General features: G+C 42.8%; 1 protein-coding gene across 3 annotated transcripts in view; it reads left to right on the top strand.

The window, feature by feature from the left end:
• Positions 1-15,900, top strand: part of IQCK (IQ motif containing K) — a 214,045-nt gene that overhangs the window by 80,785 nt on the left and 117,360 nt on the right. The gene's annotated exons all lie outside the window — the stretch shown is intronic.

The raw sequence follows: 15,900 nt of genomic DNA, 5'->3' as shown, positions 1-15,900 counted from the left end.
TACCCATTGGACAAATATTTACATTTTTATGAAGCTATATTTATGTATTCTTGGCATCTGTCCCAATGAATGTATCAAAAAAGGAAGCACGAGTTATGAATTTAACTATTTGTATAATTTAACATAATTTAACATTTTAAAATGTGTTCTTATTTATTCTGTTTTCAAAGGAAATAGAGTTATGGAAATTAAAACAAGATTTCAGGGAAATCTTTTAAACCACATTAATTATTATTTGGCCAAACACTGAAGTTCTTTTTATTCAGTTCTTACTGGGGCAAAACTCCAGTGAGAGTTTGTCTGAATAAGGAAGGAGGCCTGGATCCACAAAGGGAATTAGGCATTGCAACACTGAGTGGTGTTGTACTTCTAGGCCCTAGAAAATCACTGGAACAATAATGAGATCCACAAAGCCTGGATTAAGCACTAGGCTCTGTATATAATGAATGAGGAGAGATAGGCACCTAACAATGGGATCCACAAAAGCCAGCATGCTAGCCAATGAGAGATGCCAATGAGAGGGGTGTGTCCTAAGCCTCACCCCTCTCTCTGAGTTCGGGTCCTAAGGGTTTGTCTACAAGATCGGCCCAGCTGTGCCTCTGTAGCACTTGAGTGTGGACACTACCTACACCAGGGATTCTCAAACTGGGGGTTGGGACCCCTCAGGGGTTCATGAGGTTATTACATGGGGGGTCGTAAGCTGTCAGCCTCCACCCCAAACCCTGCTTTCCCTCCAGCATTTATAATGGTGTTAAGTATATAAAAAAGTGTTTTTAATTTATAAGGGGGGTCGCACTCAGACGCTTGCTTTGTGAAAGGGGTCACCAGTACAAAAGTTTGAGAACCGCTGACCTACACCAACAGGAGGGATTCCCCTGTCAGTATTGGTAATCCACCTCCCCGAGAGGCAATAGCTAGGTTGACAGAATTCTACATGGGGCTTATGTCAACTTAACTATGCTCTTCAGGGGTATGGATTTTTCACACCCCTGAGCGATGTAGTTATGATGACCTAATTACCCAGTGTAGATCAGGCTGCAGGGAGGTTCTTATCTACTTTCACTCCGCAGCTGGACCTCTTGCAATCCCCATTCCTGGAATCAGGTGGCTTAGGCACCTAAATAGTTCTTATAGGAAACATTGGCAAACGAGGAGTAGGTGACACCTCCCTTATAACTTCTAGCCCAGTGGTTAGAATACTTACTTGGGATGTGGAAGAAGCAGGCTCAATTTCCCCCTCTGCTGAGGGGGGGAAGGATTTGAACAGTGATCTCCCACCTCTTGAGAGTGCCCTAACCACTGGGCTATGGGATAGTCTGATATGGGGCTCCTTCAGGCTCTCCTGTTGAAACTGTCACACTTTGGATAAATAGTCGAGGAGTGATTGGATCAGGGGGCTGGACGCTGGGTCTCTCACATCCCCAGTGAGCACCCTAACCCCCCGGCTAGGGAGTTCATCTCACTCTCTGGCCCAGTGACATTTAAGTATTTATCCAAAGTGGAACAGCTTCAATAGGTGAGATTGAGGGAGCCCAAATGAGACTATTTTGTAGCCCAAGTAATTAGGTCACTCCCCTGAGAGATGGGAGAAACCCCCTCTGTTCAAATCCTTTCTCCCCATCAAGCAGAAGAGGGAATTGGACCTGGCTCTCCCACCTCCCAGGTGAGTGCTCTAACCACTGGGTTAAAAGTTATAAGGGACATGGCTCCTCCTCTGGGTAGATTTTGAATGGGGCCCAGTTTGGTAGGTGATCAGAGCATGTCTACTGGATTGGGCCCTCAGACGAGATAGGCATGACCCCCACTATCTTCCCCTGGTTTGAGGAGTGCGCTGGGTCTTAGAGATGAAATAGGCATCTGATTGCCTAGAGTGAGGAAGTGGTGTGCATGGCCAGAGGCAGGAACTTTTACAGTAAAAATGTCGGCACCTAAGGAGTTGGACAGCAGCCGAGAGCAGGTTTTGTGGACCACAGCGATGCCTAAATCTGGAATTTAGGCAGGGGTGAAAGTAAAGCCAAAGACTTACCGGTACGGGGCCGACTCCGGCCCCTGGAAAGGGCGGGGCTTCAGGCAGAAGGGGCAGAGCTGGGGGTCAGCGTTCCCCAGCCAGCCCTTTTAAATTGCCGGCCATGGGCAGCTGCTCCTTTTGGTCGGCAGCCAGGAGGGGGGCGGCAAAAGGGGCAATGACATTAAAGTGCTGCTGCAGCAGCTCTTTAACGTCGCTGCCCCTTTTGCTCCCCCCTGTCGGCAGCCCTGCCAGTAGGGACCCAGCAGGGCCGACTGGGGGCGCAAAAAGGGCAGCGTCTTAAAGTCAGCTTTTGACCAGTACCAGCCCATACCAGCTTACTTTCACCCCTGAATTTAGGGATCTGTATCTGGGGCTTAGGTGCTAGCCCTTGCCCTGAAGTCTATGGTAGCTTTTTCATTGGCTCCAGCGGGAGCAGAATCAATCCCTGAGAAAGGATTTCAGGTTTGTTTCTGGCTCCTCATGTACTGCAAGTTCCACCTCCAAATTCTTCTTCTTTATTGTAAAACCTCTGAATGGGCTTGCTCCAGCCTATCTCATGCCTTTGGGCTAAATTTAGAGGAAACTAAATTGGCATAATTTACCAATTCCCAGCCTTGGATTAAGGCACTCTGCCCTCCCCCTCTTGGGCTCCATCCCAACACTGTCTACCCACACTTGGACTGTAGGTGGTATGTCCCATCCCATATATAGTGACTATCTGAGCTATCGTTTCAGGCTGTCTGCAGACTCAGGAAGTTGTCACTGCATCGGTTATACTCAGTTAATGTTTTCAAGCTTTACTTCACAACCGCAAGGGCTAGAAACTTGGGGGAGGGGGGTAATTAAAGCTTAGATTCTGATGTAATCACTTGGTTCCCGGGGTAGGTGCTAGCTGGCTCCTTAATTCCCCACCCCATGGTTCTTCCTAGAGTGCTTATGTGTTAATCCAGCCCTGCCATCCCTTCTTTCATGTATGGTTTTACCAGGATAGAATTCCTCGACTCTCCCAGACTTACTTTTTTAGTTACATCTACTTTCACTCACACCCACTTCCCAATGGTAATTTACATCCCCTTACAAATGACCTCTGAAATTGACCCACTAAGTCTCAAGCAGTCAATGTGGATATAACTCACGTGCTGAGGAGCCAAAAGAGAGGAATGTAGCAGTTACCAGGAGGCATAAGGATGCAAATGTTAAAGTAAGCGTACTTTAACATATATGTCCGTATACCTTACTCTCACACTTTTACTCACAGATTGGTAAATGGGTGCGAGTGAGTCTAATTTTCACTTAATTTACGCGTCACCTCTGAATTTTGCTCCTTGTTGCTGCCTGATCTGCTCCCTGTCAGCTCTACTGATCTAGTGCCAGCTTCTGATCTTTCATACAGTCTCTTTGCTTTGAGTCCAAAAGCTTTCTGTGCAGCTCCTACCATCTGGAACAATCATCCCATATTTCTCCACTGACTCTCCATCTATTTCAAATCTTATTAGAAAACATTTCTTTTCTTCCTTGTCTGTACCATTTTAATTTCTCTCTCTCTCGGTTTTATTTTGACTTTCTTTCTGTTTCTGTTGTTTAACTCTGCAAAGTGTTTTGGGATGCAGTTAGTATGAAAACATGGCATGAAAGTGACTGTAGAAAATAGAGTGGTGTTTCTCTGTACTGAGTATTATCCTGACAGGTGTATGCTGTACTGTCATGCTAGAGTGCCCTCACAATCCAAGGTAGGGACTTGAATAAACTTCAGTTGGTCTTTAATTTTGAGACACTATTTTCCTTCTAAAATGCTGGGTATAGAGAACTTCCCTAGTGGTCAAGAGGACAACCTGATAGTTCCTTCTGGAGAACAAAATGTCATCTTGTTAATGAAAATTACTGTAAATACTTTAATTTTGTACAACACCTAGCCCAATAGCACCCTGTCTCTAGGTCCTACAGTAATACAAATAATAACAAATTAGAGGGGGCCACAGAGTTGCATTCAGGTCTGGATTAGGAGTAGACTAGGATACGAGTTTGAGTCTTGAGGGTGAATCAGGGGTAGGATTTGAAGTTAGATTAGAACTAGTCAATATTTTTCCATATCTGTTTTTGTGAAAAAATTTGGTTTCTCAAAAACCCAAAAATATTTCAGTTTTTTTTAATTTTGGAATGACAACCCAAAAATTTCAAAGAAATGATTCAATATAAAATGAAAAAAAATGGTGAAAATTTTCAAAGGAAAAAGCCCTTTACTAACCAACTTTAGTTTAGCTTCAACACTCCTGAAGTTTGGAGACGTGTTTTGGAGAGATTTTTGCTTACTTTCTATTTAGCAGAACATAAAAGTCTCCTGAGAGGATGGGACAGCAGCAGCTGGGCTTCTGCTTCATTTGAAAATATACTGACTTCATTACTCAGATAGCTAAAATTCTTTTAATTGGAGCCTCGTTAAACAAGTGTATTAAATCTATAGCTGCTTTCATGTTATCAGTGATTAAAACTGGCAGGATGTGACACAGAGACAGCATCATCCTTTGTGATTTCCTTTCTTTCCCAGCATGCCTTCATGGGGCTAGCCCTTTCCATTATGCCAGAGCTAAAAAGCTGTAGCCATAAGATAGCCATTTTAGAACTGGCTATGGTTTGCTGCATCTTCCTGTTTTCTACCTGGTAAGTGCTCTTAGCTCCTGTCATGTTTTTTATTCCCAAGGGATAATGTTCTTTCATACAGGTCCTGAGATTGGGTTGAAGACCAGATTGTATTTTTAAAGCACAGATCTTCATTGCGGTGGTGCTCTGTACCCGTTTGAATTCCACTGGCTGGTGCAGGGGAAGAGGTTGGGAGCGCAGTGACAGCAGCTGGGGCTGGCACCTATGCAGGAAGGTCCAAGAGATTAAGGTTCCTTAAGTGTACAAGAGGGTAACATATATGCCAGGGCTAGGAACAAGCTGATCCTGAGCCTCATAAAACCTGAGCAATGTACTAAAAAGGAGAAGCATAGCTGTGACAGGAAGCATAGCTGTAAGCAAAATTGGAAACAAACAAGTATGTGTTGTGCAGTGTAAGGATTTTAAAGACATTTGGTCTTTATTTTTGGAAATGTCTGAAGCCTTTATTCATCACTGGCATATGCAATATACCATGCTGACATTCTTGTCTGTTACGCTGGTTCTCTTTGTGCTGGTGTGCTTTTGGAAAAACAACTGGTTGTCTGTACCAGGTGTAGAGGTTTGTATCTTTCTTGTTTTTCCACTCGCTCTCTTTCTTTTCTCCTCTCCTTGTTTTGTAAAGTATCACAAAAAAGCATTTTTCTTGGGGGAAAAAAGTTAGAAGAAATGATATATTTATTTCATCTGTGAACATTTTTGATCCAGCAGCTAAAACAAATATGTTATCTGTGTGAGATAACTTTACATGATGAAGGTTCTCAATGTGTGATAAAGCAACCTGCACAGCAGGTAACTTTCTGCTTTCAAGACATAGAACAGAATGTTCCTTTATGTGCAATTTGGTTTCATGTGTATATTTCTTTGGAGAGTGCAACTGCATTAATATCACCAGAAATACTTGCTTTCTTCTGCCTTGTTACTCTTCTGTATTGAGATATTTTAAATGAAATGTCTTAAGGCAACTATCAGGAAACAGAATAGGATACGCTGCAGTTTACCATCTCTCTCATGGTACTTCAGGGACGGGTGATTGTGATCTTAATTCATTAATGATCTGGAAGATGTAGTTAATAGCACAGCAATGAAATGCACAGGTGATATTAAATTGGCATGAACTGCAAACACCAATGGGAACAGACAAATAATACAAAGGGCCCTAGGGAGGTTAGAAACTTGGGCAGAAAATAATAAAATGAAATTATTGGGAAAATGCAAGCTACACCATTTGCTGGTGTTGGGAGACTAGGACTACAGATATTCCAGGAAAGGGAGAAACATTGAAAGTAGCTAACCTGAATGAACCCTAGTTTGGGGTGATAGGCAGCAAATTAGATGTTTGCACCAGGATGTGGCAACAGCAAAGATCAACGTACTTTGAATCTGCATTATGTCACAGACCAGAGAAGTTACAGTCACTCTTTACACCGCTCTGGTGCAGCTGCACTGAATCATGAGGAGAGATTTGCAAAATGAAATATATCTGCAGATGCTAAGACAAGTAAGGAGGACATACGTCTGCACATATTTGAAGGGTGTAAATACAAAGGATAGAGAAGGTTTGTTGAGTGTGGTACATGGCGGGGGGGGGGGGGGGGAGAGAAATCAGTGAAATTAGGAAAGGGAAAATAATGTATGCTGAAAAAACTTCCAGACTCCAAAAGCTGCACATAAGTAGGAATATGAGCTTATACATGTGCCTAAATCGATCAGCATTAATGGAGCCATTTACACCATGTTTGCAGGATTGGATCATTACACTGGGGAATAGTGGAAGGGCGGCAGAGTTTGGGACACTTTTAACGAGACTGAATACATTAAAATGTACTGTAGATAACAGTCCTGCATTGGCAAAAGAAAGAGCCTGGATGACCCTTAATTTTTAAGATACAGTATTTACAGATAATCTGATTTCTAAACTTTTCCTAAAACAAAAGCTCTATATTCATAATTGTTTAAAATGGGCTTCATAAAAACAATCGTTTGCAATGAAAAAATAAGCAAAATTCGCAAGCTTTTACATTAGACCAAAAAAGCCTTACAAACCTTTTTGACACTAAAGAATAATCCAAGAACAAAGCAGTGTTGATAGCTGTGTATGTGGTGTTTACATCAAGCTAATTCAAAATGCTTGAGATGCTTAGAAAGTTTAATTTTGGCTGTAACAGCTGAGAATGTGTTAAAAGTCATAAGACTCCTGACATGGAGTCTGCTGTGTTGGTCCACACCCCTGAGTCAGATGTCTTCGGAAAGCTAAAACCCTTGCAAGTTTACATTAGTCATGGCTGAAAAAATTAAAAGTGATAGTTTAGATAGATGACAGCTAGACATGTGATCCCCGGAGTTGTATAGAGTCAGGGTAATATTGCAACTTCTAAATACACAAAGTAGCTTTCAGATACAAACATTCTATTTTTCCCCCAATGTCTTTGCTCGAGGCTACGTGTCATTCTGCAACCTTGGCAAGACAGTGTTCCTTGATGTCTTCTTAATGTTGACCTGCAAAGGGAAAAAAGAGCGTGTGCCTTTTTTGTGATGCAGAGAGAAGGCTGAAATAAATACAATTAAAAAAAAAAAAAAAGGTGGGGAGAGGGTGCTAGTGGTGGGGGAGTGTTCTCGTTTTTTACATCTGTTTTCTCTGGAAGACCAGTGACCAGAGAACTAGTGAAACTGCAACATGATGAAGCTACAAGCGGCACAGTTGAAAGGGAAAGATTTTTTTTGATCATTTCGAGTTTTTGTTTTAGTTCTTGGTTGTTAACCCCACTCCAACGTGTATAAACGCTTGGGGAAAAGGCTGAACACCCCTGCCTCTGCGGTTAAGGTGTGAGGGCTCACAATACCTATTTAATACCTCCAACAAAGCCTGCAAGAAAACCAGACTTGATATTTTAACAGTTAAAAAACAAGCAGGAAAATAAAATAAAACTACCAGCACCACCCTTTATGGCCACCTTCATAAATGATAAGGAAGCAAAACAGTGCAAATCATCAATTTAAAAAAAAAAACCTTCAATACTTTCCTGGACTCCACAAACAGTAAATGGTTTTACAACACTGAATTGTGTTTTACAAAATGTAAACCAATTAAAAAAAACACAAAATCAAATATTTCCTTTTGATTCCGTAAATATTTGGAATATTCCAATGTGCATTTCCAGAACTCTTCTTAATGTGTTTGGCAGGATAAAATGTGGGTGGGAAAAAGGGGTAATGTAGTGATTATCAAATGCAGAACTTTGGTACTGCTCATGCTTCGACAGGCTATAAACTACTGTAGAGCTTTGCCATGTTATTTATAGAGTAGCAGTGATGTGCATGGTACATTACAGAGAATACATATTGTTAGCTGCTAAATTCCACTTGGTGCTAGGGCCCACATTTTGCACTATGGTTAATGAGCAGTGGGTGATGCTTCTGCCTGCTCATGTATCTTGTGCCTGCTCATGTGTCTTGTGCCTGAGAGTATAAATAGGGACTGGAGAGGGTCTGGCATATTTTCTATGTAGTAGAAATTTCTGCAGTATGGTTGTCTCATAGGTGAAAATGCAGTTTCTGTGAAACCTCATCAGCAGACTTGGTAAAGGGACACTTCTGTTTTCTGCCCAAGTTGGCTCCCTTCCATTCTCTCCAGTTGCAGAAGTCTCCCCTTCACCCCTCTGCACCATTTATTGTAGTAGCATCTCTCCTCGCCCTTTCCAATTCTGTCCAGCTCTCCCTTGCTGGCCTGCATCCCTCCCTTTTCACCTCCCCTCCATTTCCAGACTCTCTCCTGTTTTTCCTTCCCCATTATATAGACACAACCCATCTGTATTGCTCAGGTGCTCTGACTGTCTTTGTTCTGGATTTTTCTTCTCTCTGTCCAGATTCTTCTTTGCCATAGTGACTAGATTTTCATCCTACCTGTTTAGGCTTATGTTAGTTTTCCAGAAACAAATCTATTCTCTTGCTGTGGGTTTCTTTCTGGGCAATATGGAGTGCTGATCTCAGGTCACAGATTCCTCTGTGAGAGGATAATGGGATGTGATTAGGATTTGTTAGTCTCATCATTATGCATGCTTCGATTTGTTCCATTCTCTCTCACTTTAAGATGTTCATCTGGTCCTTTTCTTCCAACATTTTTATGGATGTGTTGCTGCTTATAGACTTTGAATTGTACAGATACTCTCCAAAATGCAAGTATGTTGGAAGAATGTTCCTGCTGTTTTTGTTAGATGCCAAATCTAAAATCAATGGTCCCTCTCCTAAAATAATCTCTGAAATGCACACATTAAAAAAGATTAAGAGAAACTCAGTGCTCCACATGGAAAAGTGACTCCAAAGTTACTGAGAATTGAGGGAAAGGTGCATGGTTTAGAGAAATTGTCTTAAGAAAACCTGAAAAAATCTGCTGTATGCCTCATATTTTACTGGTTTTTTTCAGGCAACATCAGTGGAGAACACTAGCCAGCTAATTCATATATCTCAAAATTTTCAGCCATTCCACCTCCACTGTCAGCTAGTTTCTATAGTAGGGTGTGTCTGTGTTTGTCTCTGTATCTATGTATCAGATCTGGGTCCCTTAAATAGTTGTAGGCTTGATCCTAGGTGGAGAAGTCAATTTCCCTTGAATTGTTTGTGTCGCTTAAAGGAATGAAGGCCCAGGGCAAGTGTGATGCATATGAATGGAATGGAATTCCAGAAAAATCATGAGTAAATCTAGTTGCCTTAAAGCAGACAGGGCTGAAAACTGCTTTTAAATAATGATTCTATCTTGAGAATGTCAGTGCAAATGGTGTGTGGAGTCCTGTGAGGTGCCAAGTACCCTCCACTCCCACTGCTGTCACTGGCCACTGAGGGTACTCAGCATCTAGCATTGTTGGTCAGTTAGCCTAAACCAGTTTCTATGTCTCTACACTACAGACTGTGTCAGCATCATTTATGTCGCTCGGGTGTGAAAAAAACACCCCCCTCAGCAACATGAGCCCTCATCAGCACAGTGCTATGTTGGCATGAGAAAATCTCCATCCGACATAGCTTTTTCCACTCGTGGAGGTGGTTTTTTGCAGACGGGAGAGCTCTGTATGCATAGATATAAGACTAAACAGTCTTTAAGCCAAAGTATAAGCACTTTACAATCCTGCTACTCCTTTTACATGTTGTGTTGTGTTTATGTTGTGTTGGATCATCACCTTTGGAGTGCTCAACAGGAGGTGCTGCTTTGGATTCATAAATAAGTGGCATATCTGTGGGCCCAACTTCTGGCTTATAAAATGTTTCCTTCACAATATCAGTTTCCTGTCACTGTTGGTTGAGAATCTCTTGAAGTGAAAGGTTTTACCAGTAGTAGTCTAGCTGGAGACTTCTAAGATCAAGGAGCTAAAAAATAAACATTTAAAAAGTCACTGTCTCTTTAAAAAACAAGTCTTGTTCCAGCATGACTGCTAGCAACTCCAATTTCATGTTCAGGCTGCTTTGGCATTTCACTGGCATGCTAGGATGATATTCCGTTCTATATATATTTTATACTAAGCCCCTGCTAATAAGCTAGACAAAATAGCTTTTCTTTAATGGGACTTAATTTCCTTATAGTCTTATTGTTCCACAGTCTGTCAAATCTGTGGCATTTTTCATTATCACTTTCAAATGTTTCAGTTGCTAACTGTAATTCTCCTATTCCCTATGATTTAAAAAAAAAAACACAACGGTATGGGTGCGCAAACCTTTTGTATTCCTAGGATATTGTCTAACACTAGTTATACTGTGAAGTAGTGTATGAAGTAGTTGTTTGTTGTTTTGCTGAAACAACCAAATCTTCAATCAGAACATTTCAGTCTTGACTCGGAATTTGTGTGCTAGGATTGCCCATAAAAATGACCTCCTTTGTCTCATATAAGTGGTAAAGATGTATGTACTTAATGCATAACTAAATAGGGCACAAATGTTACTATTATCCTGAAGTTGTAAGCATGCAGTTGTGAGTTTTGCAGCTACAAAACTCCACTGAGTGCTTTGAATTTCCTCCTTTGGCTTTACATGTTTCAGTGGGCACCTAACAAATTCAAAGTCAGTCCTTCCCTTGCCATCTGTGTGTAAGTATTGCAGCACATAGGTGGTACAGTATGTAAAATGACCCACAGTTCTAAGAACACAACAGTAGCCACTTATACATAACCATGTTTTTTATGTAGCTCAGTACCAAGTAGTGCTAAACGTGCTCATTCAAAGCCTGCTCCTGCTCCCATCCAAGTCAACTGCAGAATTCCTAATTGACTTCCATTACTGGTGGAGCAGGATTGCATGAATTACAAAATGCCTTAGTACCATGGGGATTAAAGAGGTTCTGATGTATATTTTAAAATATGGGCCTTTATTAATCAGTAGAAGGATAGAAATCCAGTACTGACAACTCTAAAATGGCATAACAATTTAAAACTGTGTAACAAATGTGATTTTGAAATATGGAAGATATGAAACCCTGAAAAAATGGGAGTAATATTGAGAGGTATTATACCAGTGCTACCAACCCCAAACACTCAAAAATCATGAGTCAAGCCTTAAAAAATTGAGATTGTCTTAATTATGAGATTTTATTTTTAAGATTTGAGATTTTATTTGTCCTCTGGAGTCTGAGCCTTTAGATTACATTCATGTCACATTTTCAAGCTCTCCTTTTCAACCATGAAGGCTAGAAACTTACTTTAAAAAAAAACAAACCTAAGATTCTCATTATTATTTATATTATGGTAGCCCTAGTCAGGGACTAGGAAACCATTATGTACAAACACAGAACAAAAAAGAGGATCCCTGTCTTTAGGAGTTGATGTTTAAGAAAAGCACCAAATATCATGAGATTCAGGATAAAAACCGTAAGTTGCAACATTGTGTAACAGAAGTAAGATTTCAATAGTGTTGATGTAACTACATTTCTTAAACTAGCTGCAGTTCCTTTGTGAGGCTGACTTTCACACCACCTGTGGCACCGAAGCCTTTTGGAGTTGTGTTACTGCCTTTAGTTGAAGCAGAATCTGCCCGTTCCATGCAGGGTCGGCTTTGTGGGTGGTACCTCAGACTTTTGCAATATATATTTAATTTTTTTAATTGCCTGTCTGAACCAGAGCTGGGCAACTCCATTTTCTCATTCCTTTTGTTTTTCCAGACATAATGAGTGACATCTGTGCACAGCCATCATAGCCACTACAGAACTGGCATTCTCTTGCAATTTACCCTGGGGAAATATGTCCAGAACTTCCCCCTTCCCTCCCCTGAAATTCCCCCAAAAAAACCTCTCCAGTGAGCAACCTGGTCTCTCCAACACAATAGAATTGCAGTTCTGTGATGTCTGTGAACTAGGGTGCCCATATTTTCCTATGCTGAATACAGGACACCTGATAAAAATTACGTTTTCAAGTGAGTTCAATGGCAATCAATCAGAACTATGCAGTACGAACGTTCAAATTAACATCAAGTTGACTAAGCCTCTGTTAAAAAGAAATACTGCATAGCAGGATTCTTTTTATTTACCTTCTTATCTTTAAGACTTTAGGGTTCACACCAGGAGGGTTGACACACACACTGGGCGTGAGGGAAGGGATGGGAGCTGCTTCCAGCCGCAGGGGGAGGGATGACCAAGCTGTTTTTTGCAGGCCTATTTGAGTCCACGTCCCACCCGAGGTAAGCAGCTTGCTCTTTCCTGCCTCCAGTGTCAACACTTCTAGGCTATTGCTGGCTGCTGACATAACCCCGCTTCCAGGGCCGGCTCGAGGCACCAGCGTTCCAAGCTGGCGCTTGGGGCGGCAGTTAGAAAGGGGCGGCAGAGTTTCTGCCGTGGCGGCAATTCGGCGGCAGCTCCTCTGTCCCGCCGGCCGCAGCTTCTCCCTTTTGCCGTCTGCGGTGGCAGTTTTTTTCACTGCTTGGGGCAGCAAAAACTGTAGAGCCGGCCCTGCCAGCTGCCTTCTGTCCTGTCCCCCCGCCCACTAAAGTGTGGGCAGGAAGGGGTTAAGCCCTAAGGATGTGTTGTGCACCAGGGCTCAGGGAACCTGAGGGCAGGAGCTTCAACAGCAGCCTGGTCAAAGAGGTGGCTCAGCAGGGGAGGGTGCCTAGGGGACAGAGCAGCCCTGTGTTCCCTGGGGGGCGGGACCCAGGGTGGAGGGTGAAGATGGTGCTAAGCCTATGTCCCGGGGGCTGCTGTGGAGCCTGCACATTCAGGGCATGCACAGGCAGGAAATCGCTTCCTCCTCCCCCACCAGTGCAGGGCTTTGGCACATGCAGGTCTCAGCTCCTCCTGGCCAGCACCCTGAGCTGGAGAGTCTTGGGCTTTCCCAGGGTGCCTGCCCAACCAGAGGCAGTGGGGGAAGGAAGAAGCTTGCTAGCCAGGCCGCTGGTGAGCTGAGTGCCCCAACTGGGGGCTGGTTCTCCACACAGTTCTGGGAGTGGGACACACCCTGTTGGGGGGGATATGGAGGCACAATGGGGCGGGAGGGGTAAAGGGGCAAAGCTGGGAGAGGACAGTGAGAGGGGAGCGGCCAGCCCTGGGAGCACGTAAAGGGCTGATGGGTAAGCAACAGATGCGACGCATGGTGTGTGTGACCTGCTCACACACACCAGCCACTGCAGCTTGCAGCGCACAGCCAGTGCTGGCCGGAAATCAGATGGGGGGGCCCTGCTGGCTGAAAGCAGGCATGCAGCAGGGGCTGCACTGATGGACTAGCAGTAGGAGCGGCCAGCCCTGCATGCTGCATCTTTGCCCTGCCACCGGCCTTGAACATCCACCCCCCATTGTCAGCCACTGGACCCCACTACTCACCGCTGTGGGGAGGGCAGCTGGCGAGCAGGGATCTGGCCAGCAGCAGGACCCACCAATAGTGCTGACAATAAGATAGAAAATACGGGACAATTTACATGTTTTAAAGAAAAAGTCGGGATACCTGCAGGAGAGCTTAAATACGGGACTGTCCCTTTTAAAATAGGCCATCTGGTCACCCTGCTGTGAATGCTTTCCAGCATCATTACAGAGTGAAGCAGATGGACCAAATGGACTGTACAACTGAAGTACAATTTGTTTTTAAAACAATTTGTAAAAAAGCTAGAAAACCTATAAGGGGGCTAAACATGCTCCCACTGAACGGCAAGCCTCCCATTGACTTCTGTAGGAGCAGGATCCCGCACATGATTAGTATGCTTGTAAGCAGTTCATGTTCACATGATGTATTCCCTTTAAATATCTTGGTTGTCTGGGCACAATGGGCTGGATCCTCAGCTAGTGTGAATTGTCGTTGCTCCACTCCGCTTGCTCTACAAGAGCGCTATGGTGATTTACACCAGCCAAGGAGCTGGCCTAGTATTTTCAAAATATTAATTGCTGTTAGTGAAGTTTGAGGACTAACTGCCTGAAAAATATATTTTTCCAAATTAAGTTTCCAGTGAAGAGAGATTTTTCCCAATCTTCCCATACATCTGAAACCCAAGGAAAGCTTCCTTTTTTGCCCATCTTAGAGGCAAGAGAATGTCTGAAGCTATTGAAATAACTCTTTGAAATCCAAATTCAGGTTGACAGCCTGTGCTGTGTATTTTAGTGTGATGAGCTTTGAAAATGTTATGCCTAAACAACATGGTCTATGATAGAACACTGGGCACCTCTAAAATGCCTGTTTCACTTTAATGTTGAACAATATGTGTAAGGTTCAGAGTCTTCGGAAACACTTGTAAAAAGTAACCTCATAGTATTCTGGGAATATTAAACAAACTAGCTGTCCATTAGTGAATATTCCATACATGGTGCAAAACTGTTACATTCATCATAGTAACTTGGAATACATTTTTAAGTAGTTTAATTTTTCTACTTAGCATCCACTAAGCCAAGTGATTTAGTATCAAAAGGAGGTCTTGTACCAACCAGGTATTGCACATGTACCAACATTGTCTTCTCCATTGTGGGTCCTGTGGCATACCTTGCAATCTCAGCCATATTTGGGTTTCTTAGAAAACTTATTTTTGAGTTTAACACTACCAAGTGCTGAGTTTCCTCACCTCCAAAAGTTTTCTGCTATGTTTGCCCACAAGCTGAGATCTTCCAGGCTGGGGAAACTTAGTCAGGAAGTTTAAATTAGAACATGGACCCATTGTGCCCAGACCTATCTGTACAAGCAAGAGGTTGGGTTTTTTATTTGCACCTCTCACTGGAGTAGTTAAGCTATACTGGACCTGAACCTTAGTTAACTTTCCTTTCATGCATACTGGCTTTCCAACATAACTGTCCTCTGTCTGGAAGAGCTGAACTCTGCAGCCCCCTTCTGAAGTACAGGCAATAGATAGTATAAAAAGTTAAATAATAAGTCTGTTAAGTTTTCTTTAAGAACAGCACAATATAGAACATTGGATATCACAGAACTTGGCTGATTGCTTGTCTCAACAGAGAAAAATATTACAATAATCTGCATTATACTGCTTAGAGCTTTGAAAAGGAGCTTTCACTAGAGGGTGGAGCTTCTTACTATTATGTGTGTGGGGGGAGGGGTTGTTTGTTTACTGCAGCAAGCAACCCTGTGCTCGTTGTTTGGCTGATTTATTTTTTTTCCCCTCCAATTTGGCAGGCGGTTCTGTATCACATGGATCACATTCTTGTTTGTACTGTGACACAGAGGAAACTATTCTTTATTGACCTTGCTGTTGGCCCTAGTGACTGAAAACAACAGATAAATTTGGTGAGCTGGAAGGCTTGATCTGTCATTAGCTTTTATTTAAAAATTCGTCAAAGTCAAGAAACTCAAGAGTATGTCTACACTGCAATTAAAAACCTGCGGCTGGCCCGTGCCAGCTGAATCAGGCTTACCGGGTTCAGGCTAAGGGGCTGTTTAATTCAGACATTTTTGCTGAGGCCAGCGTTGGGACCCACCCACCCAACTCGCAGGGTCCTGGAGACCAGGCTGCAACCTGACCCCAAATGTCTATGCCACGGTTAAACAGCCCCTTAGCCCAAGCCTTGTAAGCTTGAGTCAGCTGGCACTGGACAGCCACAGGTTTTTATTTTAACTGCAGTGTAGACATACCCTCAACTGCTTTCACCTTTATTTGACTCCCAGTGAACAATCCTGATGACTTCTAATTAGAAGACAAATTCTGCCTTCAGTTACATAGGCACAGTGCCCATGAATGTCAGTGAGGATTGTGTACGAGGATCTGAGGACAGAACTTTTTTCAGGGAAAAAGATGCTATGGATTTCTAAAAATAATGATTGTTTTGTTACTCGTTTGAGGCA

The sequence above is a fragment of the Caretta caretta genome, chromosome 10 (assembly GCF_965140235.1).
Source record: "Caretta caretta isolate rCarCar2 chromosome 10, rCarCar1.hap1, whole genome shotgun sequence".
In the NCBI taxonomy this organism is placed as follows: Eukaryota; Metazoa; Chordata; order Testudines; family Cheloniidae; genus Caretta; species Caretta caretta.
The sequence above is the reverse complement of the archived record's forward strand: the minus strand, read 5'-3'. Positions and strand labels throughout refer to the sequence as shown.